Source organism: Capra hircus, chromosome 26 (assembly GCF_001704415.2).
Source record: "Capra hircus breed San Clemente chromosome 26, ASM170441v1, whole genome shotgun sequence".
Lineage (NCBI taxonomy): Eukaryota > Metazoa > Chordata > Mammalia > Artiodactyla > Bovidae > Capra > Capra hircus.
Window position 1 is genome coordinate 4,609,254 of NC_030833.1, and position 13,402 is coordinate 4,622,655.

The 13,402-nt window shown below is 51.6% G+C and overlaps 1 protein-coding gene across 2 annotated transcripts in view; it reads right to left on the minus strand.

Annotated features, from left to right (window-relative positions):
• PTPRE (protein tyrosine phosphatase, receptor type E) overlaps positions 1 to 13,402 on the minus strand; it is a 179,558-nt gene that overhangs the window by 64,069 nt on the left and 102,087 nt on the right. The gene's annotated exons all lie outside the window — the stretch shown is intronic.

The window sequence follows — 13,402 nt, forward strand, 5'->3', positions numbered from 1 at the left end:
ATCAGAAGTCGCCGTGGCCCTAGGGGAGGGCGCTGTCAATTTACATGTGGCAAATCTGAATGGTGATCCTCTCTCCCTGAGAAAGACACTCAGACTAGTTTTCCTTCCCATCATATTGTACGTGGATATTCATGGAGACGTGCCGGGGCTGCGGCCCAAAGCACTGCAATCTCACTGAAGGTGACGTGAGTGGTGGCGGATTCTTTCTGTCTGAGCCATCATCTCGGGCCCTGGACCACGCGGGCAGCTCACGCACCTCCAGGGCCCTGTCCCCCACCCTGGGAAGCTCTGCTCTCTCCACCTCAGCCCCCCGCTCCAGGGGTGTCTCCGCAGGCACCTACAGCCGGTGGGCTTTGATCCATCTGCTCCTCCTTCTGAACTTGGACGTGCACTCCTGGGAGTCAGGCCATCTCATGGTCTTGCACTTCTGCAGTGGGGGGTTGTTGGGGGGGAGTCTGCAACAGCAGCCAGGAACACTGGAGGGGTGTTCTCAGGAGAGACGAGGGGAGCCTGGGCCTCTACCTGGGGAGGCAGCCTGGGGGAAGGACAGGCCCCCTCCACTCTGAACCAGCTGTAACTCGGCCTCACTGAAAGCCGGGGGATCACCTATCAGGGCCACGGGGCTCCACCCGCTGGTGCGGGAAGGTTGTCAGAGGCAGAGACACAATTTTCAAAAACCCTGGGAGCCCTGCCCTGCCCTGCGGTCTCACTCGGGCCCCATCGGGGGTCCTGCTGGGAAGCACACCTGTTGCAGCAGGTGTACCGGGCGCCCCCGGGGAGCCAGGTGCTCCTGATGGAGGAGGGGCTTGTGCTTTAAGTGAGGCGTGTGGGCAGCGCTCCAGGGCTTCAGAATGCCGTCAGGACACCTTCAGGGGGGCATCAGGTAGAGACCACTTCCTCCACCTTGTGACTTTCATCTGACTTTTATCCAGGCTGCATCAGTAAATCAATTTGTGACATCCTTCAAACAGCGTCCATAAATAAACCAACACTTCCCTCCCTCCCTCCCTCCAGGGACCATAAACCAACATCCTCCTTCTAATTGCTTACATACCCCTGCTGCAGCCTTGGGTTAATTTAACTCAGCGAATATGCCAATCGCCTGGGCACAGAGCTCTGCCCATGATCAATAATAAATGCATATGCTAGAATCGTTCCTGAAAACTGAGGTTGATTACACTGGAAATCAAAGACCTTGGGGGTGGGGGGAGAAACGTAGACTCGACAAAAAAGTCAAATCAAGATAGCAAATCTTCACCTGAAACATCCCCAGAAGAGGCACAAGGGAAAGGACCCAGCGAGAAACTTGGAATTCCACTGTGTTTCCCTTTCTTTGTTTTTCCCCAAGAGCATTTTTAAAGAGTCTTGGGACCTTTCTCTTCCTGCTACATAAATTGCAGCAGGCAATTCAGATCCTGTAATGAGTGATGGGAATACTCCCGGGCACAGTGTAACCAGAGATCTCGGTGGGACCCTGGGTACTGACGGGAGCAGGCGATGGAGCCTCGAATGATGGACGCTTGGCTTGGAGGACGCTGCATGCCTGCAGAGGGGGACAGCAGTAGTTGTACTTTCTTCCGAGGGCTTTGTTGTGTTAATTCTGGAAACTGTGTGCATTCTGGGGCACCCACTCCCGGGAGAAGGGTGGAGAAGGCGCCCTGAGGCTGCACATGTCCACAGAACGAGGCGCCAGCCCCGCCCCAGGAGGCCACAGTCTCTTCCACGCCCGCGCAGCACGTGGGGACGGACCCGGGATGGACACTGTGTACACCGGAGCCTCGTGCAGCACGTGGGGGTGGACATGGGATGGACACCGTGTATACTGGAGCCATGGGGTCCCAGCGCCAGTGTCAATGGCACTTGTGCACACAATTGCTCTCCTTGAGTTGAGCAGGGCTAAGATATGGTTTAATCATGCCTCTTTAACCACATGACTCTCAACAAAGTCCATCTGTCCGGGTGGGCTCCAGGCTAGACAACGCCCACCACCCCTCCCGCCACCCCACGACCCCTTGGGATGGCCCAGCAGCCTCAGCGCTGTGAGCTTGTCCAGGGCTGTGCTCTTGGTTATTCAACCCATGTGAAACTTGAGGGAAAGGCACCGCTGGGTAGTCCCTGGGGAGGACGGGTTGGGTGTGGGAGGGCAGGGAGACAGGGCTTTCCAGGGGTGGGCCAATGGTCTGTGTATCCGCAGAAGCAACTGACCATTTCATCACTCCAAAACCGAGAGTGTCGTTTTGCTGTTCCCATATAAACTGAAGCGAGGATAGATACAGATTTATCTAGTTATCCCAGCTCTAAAACCCGAATAGCGGCCTATGGTCTGACTAAGGCAGTTTTCTTTTAGTCCATTTGAACTGACCTTAAGTAGGTTTCTGCTATTGGCAACCAAATGGCAGAAATTGAGTGGAAAACAATTGCTTATACTTGTGGCCTGATTATATATCTGAACTTGGGATCAAGAGATCCATCAGCAAAATCAAAGTCGAGTAAAATCTGTGCTGCTTAAATCCTGACACCTTGAGAAGTTCCACCATCAACTACCAACCATCAGTCACCTTGACGGTGAGCCTAAAGTCTCCACCTCTCAACCCCACAGTGGCCCCTGCAAAGCCCACATGTGTGCACATGTGTGTGAGTGTGCATGCGCGCGCACACACACACACACACACACACACAGCCTCCACTTCCCACTAAAGCTTTTTGGGAGCCAGGGAGAGAATCCTAATCTCCCTTCAGAGACTCCTGACGCTTCCTTATAAGAAAAGTGTGTGCTCAGGGACCATCACTCCTAACTCTGGGCAAAGCCAGACAGTCCATCCTCACAGCTACATGCCGAGGGGCAGGGGTCCTGGGGGGGGCACAGTGGGTGCTGTTACCCTGCACCTCCCAAAGGACCCTAGTCTGGCACCCCTTCCTACATCCTCTCCATTTACACCTGGCTTTGATCTGAGACCCCGATCCAAGGAGGACCTCGGGTACAACCCCAGGGCAGGATGCTCCGGGATGTTTGCCAAGCAACGGCTAGATAATGAGTGAATGAGTGGACAGGCTTAATCAGGACACACCATCAAAGAGCCAGAGAGCGGCAGACCCGTGCTGCAGGCTGACATTCTGGCTATGGAAGGCAAACCCCACAGAGGGCCCTAGACGCACGGCGTTTATAGAAGCAAGAGCAACCTGGAGTGGAGTCTTGCCTCACTGCTTGCTCCTGGAACTTTGGGACTACCAAAGGCCTGGGACAAGCCTGGGGGGAAGGGGAAGCTGGAAACACATTTCCTGCACTGTCGTCAGGGGCTCAGCAACTCCGCCCTGCCCCACTCAGCTTCTGGGAACAGACGAAACGTGTGCATCGCCACGGCCACACAAGTATAGATGGGGCTGTGTGAATGAGATCCGTTTTGATTGGACCACGAGATGGGAGGTTTAAGAGGCAGGACACAGGGAGCTGGAAGATGAAGATTCTACGTGCAATGTGTGGCCGGGTGCATCTGCTTGCCTGGTCTGTCTCCCCGGCCTCTGAGTCCCCTCGGGACTGCAGTCTGATGGCGCACAGTAGGTGCTCAATGCACGAGCCTGAACGTCTGCCTTCTGTTTCCTTGGCTGCGTGCCCTCCCTGCCCACACCCCCCGCACCCCAGCAGAGTCAGAGAGGAACAGGAGGGGCTCCACCACCTGTCTGGCTGCCTGGTCCGGGGTCGAGGTGGGCTTTGTGCCCTCTGTCCCTGTGCCCCCAGACCCCGGCCAGCACAGGTCCCAGCAGCAGGACGACAGGGATGGGCCACCGTCACTACTCTGAACAAGGTGGACACGCTCCTCTAAAGTGCGTTTGAAGGAAAGCGAAAGTCACAGCGATGCATTCAAGATGAAATGGCAGCAGTTTGGTGAGAGGGCCCTCCTGCCTGTCCAGCCACGCCCCATACCTGCCTGGGGGCGGGGGATGTGCTTCTCCTCCTGGAGGCCGACTGAGAGGCTAAAGTTCACTGTAGCATGGAAGCCATAAACCCAAGCCTGTCGGTGCAAGGTGGCCCACAGACGGTCCAGGTTTGATGTGTGTCGTGTTTCAAAAAAAAAAAAATGTTTTAAGCTATAATTCTGTGCAGTCAAGGGCATAGACTTTAGCCAATGGTTTGATGGGTCTCAATAAATGCATACCCCCATGTGATCAACACGAAGAGCCTTTGCCATTTTTCTAGAAACTTCCCTCTTGCCCACTCTTTCCCCACCCCAAGAAGCACATGCTGTTTTGGTTTCTGTTTACGGAGATGATTAGCTCTGTCCTTGAACTTCCAATAAATGGAACCATAATACTCTTTTGTGTCCAGCTTCTTCAGTTCAACAGGTTTCTGAGGCTCATCTGCATTGCCGTAGGCATCGCAAGGCAGCCCGTTCCGCTGAAGAGCTTCTCGCTGCACCACTACCCATTCTCCTCTTGATACTCATTTGGGTTGTTTCCCAGTCTTTTTGACATTATGAGCAGAGCTGCTACGGACTTCAGTACAAGTCTTTTTTGCGGATAAGTGTTTTTCATTCATTTGAAGTGAATGCCTACAAGTGGAATTGCTGTGTTCAAGGACGAGGTGTACGCTGATGACTTAAAAGGATTTAAATTAGCTTGAAATATGTAAAAAGGGGGAAGAATCTACATAATGTCTGGGGACCTGGCTTCTCCTGGGAAAACCAGGTGTGGCCGGAATTCCTGTGAGGCTGTGTGTGTTGGTCCCTCCCCGGAGTCTGGACAGGCCCCTACTCCTCCTTCCTCACACAGCCTGCGGCTGCCACTCCACAAAGGGACACTCAATCCCCGTGTCATGTCCGGATTTAAAGTGTGTCTCTGTCCCCAGCACTTTTGCTCAGAACACCAACGACTGATGCTGTAATCAGGGGCGGGGGAGGGGGCGGGGGCGAGCCTGAATTTCCTCCTGACTCAAAGCAAGAAGTTTTAGGAATTCCAAATGAAATGCTTCCTTGTTAGACCATGACTCTCCACCGCTGTGGGAGGATTTTCACTTGGTTCCATCTTCTTTAATATGCCGCAGTTGCACAGTTTTTTAATCTTCTTTTATTAAAAGTAAATCCACCCTCCTTGCCCAGGTCTCCTGTGTAACTGTCTAATTAGGGCAGAAGGCTGGCCCAGCCCAACAGGGTGGGTCGCTGTCCCTTAAGAGGGAAAGACTTCAAAGAAGTGCCGACATCTTCTGGAAAATGTTAATTGGGAAACAATGTGCATGAATTATTTATAACCGCACCTCTGGTTATTTGGAAGGAAAATTTGCCCGCAAATTGCAACTCAGGAAAGAACTCTCCATCTCTCATAACCCCAAAAACCTCTGTTTCGGAGCCTCCCTGGACACCCCACCCACGGTGGACACACAGCGCTGTTGCGCCCAGTGGGGCTGTGGGGACCAGGGTCCCTCCTGAAGGCCTGGCCCCCTTCCTGCCTGAAGCAAGGCCGCTCAGGTCTCATCTCAGTAGGTCCACTGCCTGTTTACGCATTCACTCCTGCATTCATTCAGTCACGTACTGGCACCTACTGCGCAGCAATGAATGACATCAACAAGACCTCCGTCAGGGATCTCTCTTCAAACGCCTCCTCTTTCTACTGCGGGGCTGTTTTGTTGATAGAAACAGGCCCTACTCATGAAAGTTGACTTCTACCAAGATATTTTCCACCACCCGCCCCAGGGGCACTCAGGAATAAGACTCTCCTTCCATTTCTAAATTATCCCAACAGTTTTCTAATAGATCCTACCTGGTATGTGTCTAGACCACACAGGCTTAGATCCACAGGACAACTCTATGTTTCCTCTCCCCATAGTTTTTGGGGGAATCTATTCTCTCTGCCACCCTCCACTCCGCTAATTGATTCTTTTCCCTCTGCTAAGGCTAAACACTTTAAGGCTAAAATAGTTCCAGGGTTCCATTTTTCGTTATTGATGCTCTGTTGGTAAACTACAATCAACACCATATAATTATGGAAAATTATAACAGCAACACAGCAGTAAACCAAAAAAAGGTACCCTTTGGGAATATTAATAAATAGATACTCTTCTCTTTAATAGAAACTTCATGCCTATTTCATGAAATGGTTTGCTCCCACACTGGGGAACATCATGGCACTCATGAATTTTTAAAGGAACACCAATCTGAGTATGGCCAGCAGCCAGTAATAGAGATTTGTTTATGTGTTTATTCATTCAACAAATACTTACGGAGTGTCTCCTGGACACAGAGCATAGAAGGAGGCCTTATGTAATCAACAAGAGCAGATAGCGATGTTGCCTTCAGGGATTTCTACTCTGACCAGGGACCAGCCTTACTCTGAAAAGAACGTCTGTGGGTCAGGATGGGGCGTGGGGTGTGACGGTACCTGCCCTCTCGGAAGCCTGATCCCTCTTGCATTCGACATCCTGGGTGAGGCGGATGCCTTGGGGAGCAGCCGCGCATTCCTCCTTTTGGGAAGCTGCTATGGGTGGGGAACTCTGCTTCTCCCACACCCAACACAGAGTCTGTGCACCCTCACCACCCCGGAACTGAGCAGAAACCCAGGTGGTCAGCGGCAGGGCTGCTGGGAGAAGCTGATGTGCAGGCTCCCTTCTGAGGCTGGGGCCGCTTGCTGTTCCCACCTTGGCCAGGAGCTTCACCGGGGTCTTCAGCAAAGCCAGGGTAGAAGGTAGCAGTGGGTATTTCAGCCTTTGGGTCCTGGGGATACTGTGTCTGTTCTCATGGGCAGAGGGCAAGAAGTTGGGTTTATTGGTTGGGAATCTGCTGGACTCCAGAGTGACTGGACAACAGCTATCCTCAGAGTCATCTTGCTGTCCCCAAATAGCCCTTGACGTTTGCTGGGAGGCTCCATCAGGCAGCCAGCCTGGGAGATGGGTTCACACCTGGGATCGTCTCCCCGGCACCCTGGCCTCCTCTCTCACCCCTGGAAACTTTCTTTGCCTCTGTGATCTGGGGCACAGTGCCTGCCTGTTAGGATCTGGGGGGTCCTGCTCTGAGCAGGGGGGCACAGTCACACTCCTCGTGTTCAGGGTGCCGCCTCTGTGCTAGCACATTCCACGCACTCACAGTTGGGTGGTACCCTTCGCGGGTACAGAGCGCCCCTAAGATGCTCACAGCCTAATGGGAACAGACACACAGTAATGAGCGTGGAGTTCGAAAGCGGAAGCCTAGAGGGATAGGAGTGTCCAAGAACAAGCTTTCGAGCGATTCAGGTATTATTATTTTATATTTTTATTTTACGGACTCAGCTGTCACTGAAATTTGGAAGCATCAAGAACGCAGGCGGGGCGGGCCCCTGAGTCCACGCACGCGCGGTCCCTAGAACCCCGAAGGCAATGGCTGAGATGACCAGCAGATGGCGCAGGCGGGGAGGCCAAGGACGGTCCGCCTGCACCTGCTGGGCGTCGCGGACCTCGACTCAGAAGGTCCCCACCTCCTTAAGGTCAGCATCCTTCCAGGATCACCCCGGAAACGAGGTTTCCGGTCCCTGCGCTGTCCCGCAGGGCAACCCCAATGCCAGTGAGATTATTTGTTCTCTAATCAGCTTTCCCGCCATGCGTTACTGAGTAACTAGCGCTGCGGGATGCGTCTGAGTTTCCCCCATTGGGTCCCTCACGCTGATTTCCCAGCCTGGAATTCTATTTCACAATCTGTGGATACTCTCTCTTTATGTCGGTGAAGAAATTTAACACTAGAACGGACTTTCCTCGCCTGGAGTGCGAGAAGCTATAAATCAGACAGCGTGCCACGCTCAGGAAATTGGCTTTGCGCCCGCCATAGTGATTCTTCCATACACGTTAAAATTAATTACCCTGGGAGCTACAACTCAAAGTACATGCAAGCAAAGTGGTGGACAGGGGCAGAAGCGGCAGCCAATTAAGACGGAAGACTTTCAGGACATGCTGGCCCCTCCCCTGCCTTCCACTGACTGGGATCAGTTATCAGTTATTTAAAAAACTGATTGAGGACAACTGCTATGACATTTGTATTTGAGGGAAAGACAGACGGAGAGAGAAAGAGGCTGGGAGGGCAGGGAGGAGAGGAGAGGGGGTCTGTGTGAGGGGGGAAGGCTGGACAGGGTGGGGGCGGCCTGTCTGCCTGTCCCCAGTGGGGTGTCATACCTGTGCCCCCCGGGGGCAGCTTTTTATTCCTCAAAGGGAAACGTCGGTTCTGGAACCAGGCTGCTCTGCTCTCTCCTGCCTCCCGGGCTGGCTTCAGGGGCCCCCGGCCCTGCCACTTTCCAGAAGAGACCACCTGACCACTGTGGAATCATCTCTGTGTGAGGCTCCAGCCAGGCCACGAGTGAAGAAAATGAGTGAACAAGGGCTCTGAAGCCACTGGGTCTCTAGGCTGGGACATGGACCTGGCTCACGACCATTACAGAACCTGGGCCCTGGGGGGTTGCCCAGGAGGCCTGGCCAAATGAATGCCCCTCCTCACCGTGAGCGGAGGGGCCACACGCCCTGCTTGCCCTGGACGATCTCAGTTATGCCTGTCTCCAGCCTAATTATCAAGTATCCTCTTTCTCTCCCAAAGCATCAGAGCTTGGACGATCCCCTGTGTGTCCACTTGACTAGGAGGGATGGATAGAGGTGAGGTCACTAGGGTGGCACAAGAGAGAAATTTGAGTCTTCGTTTGAGAATTGACTCAGCAAATACAGGCTAACTAAATCCCCCTGAATCTAATTAGTGGCATTACACAATTAGGGAGATGGAGAATCCCCAATTTTAAAATCCCCAATTATTTCATTTCTTCCAGCATCCTTTCAACCACAGCCGCTCTCCCAGCAGCATAGAAGTCAGTGGAAGCAGCCTGGACCACCAGTTGGCAACCCGAGCTCTGGGCCACTGGCTGTGTGCCCCTGGGCCAGCTTGTGCCTTCTCTGGGTTTGTAAAATGACAAATAATGACCTCAGGAGACCAGGGGGAGAGTCTGTAAGATAAGAGGGCCTTTCCACCCTTTCTGGAATGTGGATAAACACTTAAAAAATATGTTCTGCTCAAAGGCAGCCAAACAGAAGCAACAGAATCCATTTCATTTAGAGTCCTTCCATTTAGACTTAAGCTCTGAGTAGGGGAAGGAAACCTATGAGAGGCCTCAGTTTTCAGTCCCAGAGGCATAAAGCCCCAGGTGGGCCCTGCCGGTCTGGGACAGTGAGCCACCTGGGGTTCATCCACCCACCAGCAGGGTCTGGCATGCATGGACCGACCCAGACAGCTTGCGTCCTGGACACCAGGGGTCTTCACGCATCCCTGTTGTGCCGTGTCCCAGGCAGGCGCACACGGCACAGAGCCGGCCGCGGTGTCCCCAGCGTGGGGGTGAGGGCAGCCTTCTTTCCCAGAGGGGAACTGTCTGCCGCACCCCCATTGCCAGCCCTGTGAACAGCGAGGAGTTCCCCGAGCTCTGAGTTCCACCCCAAGTCAGCACCGGCAGTAGGAAGTTCAGCCATGCAGCGCGTGGGTACCCGAGAAAGAACATGAGCCCATATTTCAGAGACAGGTGTTTCCGGAAGCACAGTGCGCCATGCAGGTGAGGGTCAGGTAAGGATGCTGAGGCTGACCGTGGTGCTAACGTCACAGAGCACCTTCTCTGGCTCAAGACACGGGTCCAAGCACTTTACACATAAACACACATGATGCTCACGGCAGCTCTCTGAGATGGTACGGGCTCTCACATGCTAGTCCTGCAGCAGAGGACTTTGAGGACCAGAGAGGTTAAGTAACCTGCCCAAGGCCACACAGCCATAGATTGGCAGAGCCTGAATTCAAGTCCAGTTACTGTCCAACAACCAGACTTTGGAAAACCACATCTCTGAGGTCAAAATGAGCTCACCAGACCTGGGAAGCGTTCCGAAACCCTGTAAGGTTTTATCAGGACAGGCATAGGGGAACAGAAGACTCCATCTAAACTGACAAGCATTTCCTTTCAAGATAAATGGACACACATTCTGTAAATTCCAAAAATTCCCTGAAAATATTTACTTTAACTCTCCTACCACCAATATGACCAAAAATAAAGGAAAAAAACCCATGAATTGGTTTGGCACTAACGGATGTTAACATGTTGTGGGTTTGAGATCCCAAACAGATCAACTCAGATACTTCCTCTTATCTGCTATACCTGGGAAATGATCCTGCATCATAAAATAAGCACTTAATAAATATTTGTTCATTGAGGGAATGAAACGGGCCAAAGGTTTACCTGAAAAAAGCCTGAGCTGAGTTTTCTTCAATCGGTTATCTCTATAAACACCGGCATGTTGTTGCTCAGCTGCTCAGTCGTGCCCGAATCTTTGTGACCCCACAGACTGCAGTACACCAGGCTTCCCAGATGCATCTCCTCAAATATTTATCTACTTAGAATCACAGGACTTTATGTCCTTTGAGAAAGACTCCTTGTTCTGTTACCCCCCAGAAAGGAAGAAAAGAAACCTCAAAGGAAATGAATGTCGCAATCTGCTAGGCAGACAGGTAACAGGAAACTAGGAAATAGGCCCTGAGAGTTGAGTTTATTCACGTGTTTAGAAACGCTGAGGTCAAGCAAAGGCTGACCACCTCACGCATGATGACGCTGGTCGTGGCTGTCTCAGACCGAGTCTCTTTTAAGCAAGGAGCATGGAATTGATGCTTTTGAACTGCGGAGTTGGAGAAAACTCTTGAGAGTCCCTTGGACAGCAAGGAGATCCAACCAGTCCACCCTCAAGGAAATCAATCCTGAATATTCATTGGAAGGACTGATGCTGAAGCTGAAACTCCAATCCTTTGGCCACCTGATGCGAAGAACTGACTCATTGGAAAAGACCCTGATGCTAGGAAAGATTGAAGGCATGAGGAGAAGGGGATGACAGAGAATGAGATGGTTGGATGGCATCACCGACTCAATGGACATGAGTTTGGGTGGACTCCGGGAGTTGGTGATGGACAGGGAGGCCTGGCATGCTGCAGTCCACGGGGTCACAAAGAGTTGGACACGACTAAGTGACTGAACTGAACTGATGAGGACATGGAAGGAAGGAGCAGAGAGGAGAATGCTTTAAGGCAGAACTATCACAGAAAGAAGAGTCTTTTCTGGTGAAAGAGTCTTCCGTGGGACTTGGCACAGTCCTGGGGGGCCGGGGGCTTCATTTTCCTGGTGGAGGGTTCCTCTATTGTTCCATCCACTCAAAGGCCTGCTGATTGCTGTCCTGCTGTATTCCAGGTCTGGCAAAGTCACCCAAACAGAAAGAGAGAATAGGAGCCCTGATCAGGTGTCTCCCCACTCCATGCAGGGAAGCTTTCAATAAAGATGCGGTTCTGTATCGACATAGCAACAATATTGCTCCATTGCATGTGTATCTAAAAGCTACATAACCATTTAGCAAGCTTGAAGGACTATGAACCTCCTGATTTCTTCTTGGCTCAGACAGGAGGAAACAGACTTAAATTTAGTAGTGATTTTTCAAGTCAAAGTTAGTTAAGTACCTAAGGAGCACGTAGAAGTTGATTGTGTGTAAAATTCTTGTGCTTGGATTTACCCTTGCCTGTGAGTGTCTGCTTTTCCTCGGTCTGTGAAATTGTGCTCAGGGACTCCCAGGTGCCAATCCCCACTGAGGCCGGAGCTCCAGAGAGACCGGCCAGGGACTGACTCTGGCCTTGCTGTTCAGTCGCTCAGTTGTGTCCAACTCTTTCTAACCCCAAGGACTGTGGCGCTCCAGGCTCCTCTCTCCTCCACTGTCTCCCGGAGTCTGCTCAGATTCATGTCCATTGAGTCGGTGATGCCATCCAACCTTCTCATCCTCTGTCATCCCCTTATAATCTTGCCCTCAGTCTTTCCCAGCATCAGAGCCTTTTCCAGGGAGTCAGTTCGCATCAGGTGGCCAAAGTATTGGAGCTTCAACTTCGGCATCAGTGCTTCTAATGAGTACTCAGGGTTGATTTCTTTTAAGATTGACTGGTTGGATCTCCTTGCAGTCCAATGGACTCTCTAGAGTCTTCTCCAATACCACAATTTGAAAGCATCAATTCTTCGGCGCTCCGCTTTCTTCATGGTCCAAGTCTCACATCCGTACATGACTACTGGAAAAACATGAAGTGGCTTGGCACTAACAGATGTTAACATTAGTTTTGACTATTAGGGACGTTTGTCAGCAAAGCGATGTCTCTGCTTCTTAATACGCTGTCAAGGTTTGCCATAGCTTACTTTGGTCTTAGGAAACCCAATAATTTCATTACTGTCCCCTAGATACAGTGGAAAAGGACAGACAGCCCGCCTGCAACAGATGCCATACTGGGCTGAACTGCGTTCCCCCCAAATTCCTGTCTGCCTGGAACCTCAGAATGTGGCCTCTTGGGAAATATAGTCTTTGCAGATGAGAACAGATCTTTTCATTTTAAGATGAGGCCATAATGGACGAGGGTGGGCCCTAACCTAACGGGTGGTGGCCTTAGAAGCAGAGGAGAGGTGCACAGAGAGAAGAACATGTATGATTCATAACACATGATACATATTTGATCTTCATCCCAGCTCCTGGCGTAAGTGTGTTAGTCAGTCAGTCGTGTCTGACTCTTTGTGACCCTCAAACTGTAGCCCTCCAGGCTTCTCTGTCAAGCAAGAATACTGGAGTGGGTTGCCATTCCCTTCTCCAGAGGATCTTCCTGACCTAGGGATTGAACCTGGGTCTCCTGCATTGCAAGCAGTCTTTAATGTTTGAGCTACAGGGAAGTCCTATAATTTCCCTTAAAGCCCTTGGAAGGTCTTGAGTGATAAGAACACTAGAAGCATCTTTGATTCTGTTATTTGATCTCTGACCCTGGTTTCTGACACAGGGCTCCTAAAACCCTTTCAAAGGCCTGGCTGATGGGCGTATCTTGTGCTCTAATGAGGCAACTCTGCGTGGGCTCCTGAATGGGACCAGTCACTAGAAAGACCAGCCTGTGATTAGAAGCTTGATGTTTTTACCCTCGCTCCCCCCATTCTCTTGAGAAGGGACAGAGTGCTGGGAACAGAGGTAAAGACCCTGATGCTGGGAAAGACTGAAGGCAAAAGAAGAAGACGGAGGCAGAGGATGAGATGGTTGGACAGCATCAGTGACTCAGTGAACATGAATTCGAGCAAACTCCAGAAGATGGTGAAGGACAAGGAAGCCTCAGGTGCTGAGTCCATGGGGTCACAAAGAGTCGAACACGACTGTGATCGAACCAGTCAATCAGAAAGGAAATAAACCCTGAATATTCATTGGAAGGACTGATGCTGAAGCTCCAATACTTTGGCTACCTGATGCAAAGAGCTAGAAAAGACCCTGAAGCTGGGAAAGATTGAAGGCAGAAGGAGGAGACGACAGAGGATCAGATGGTTGGATGGCATTACTGACTCAATCGATATGAGTTTGAACAAGCTCTGGAAGATAGTGGAGGACAGG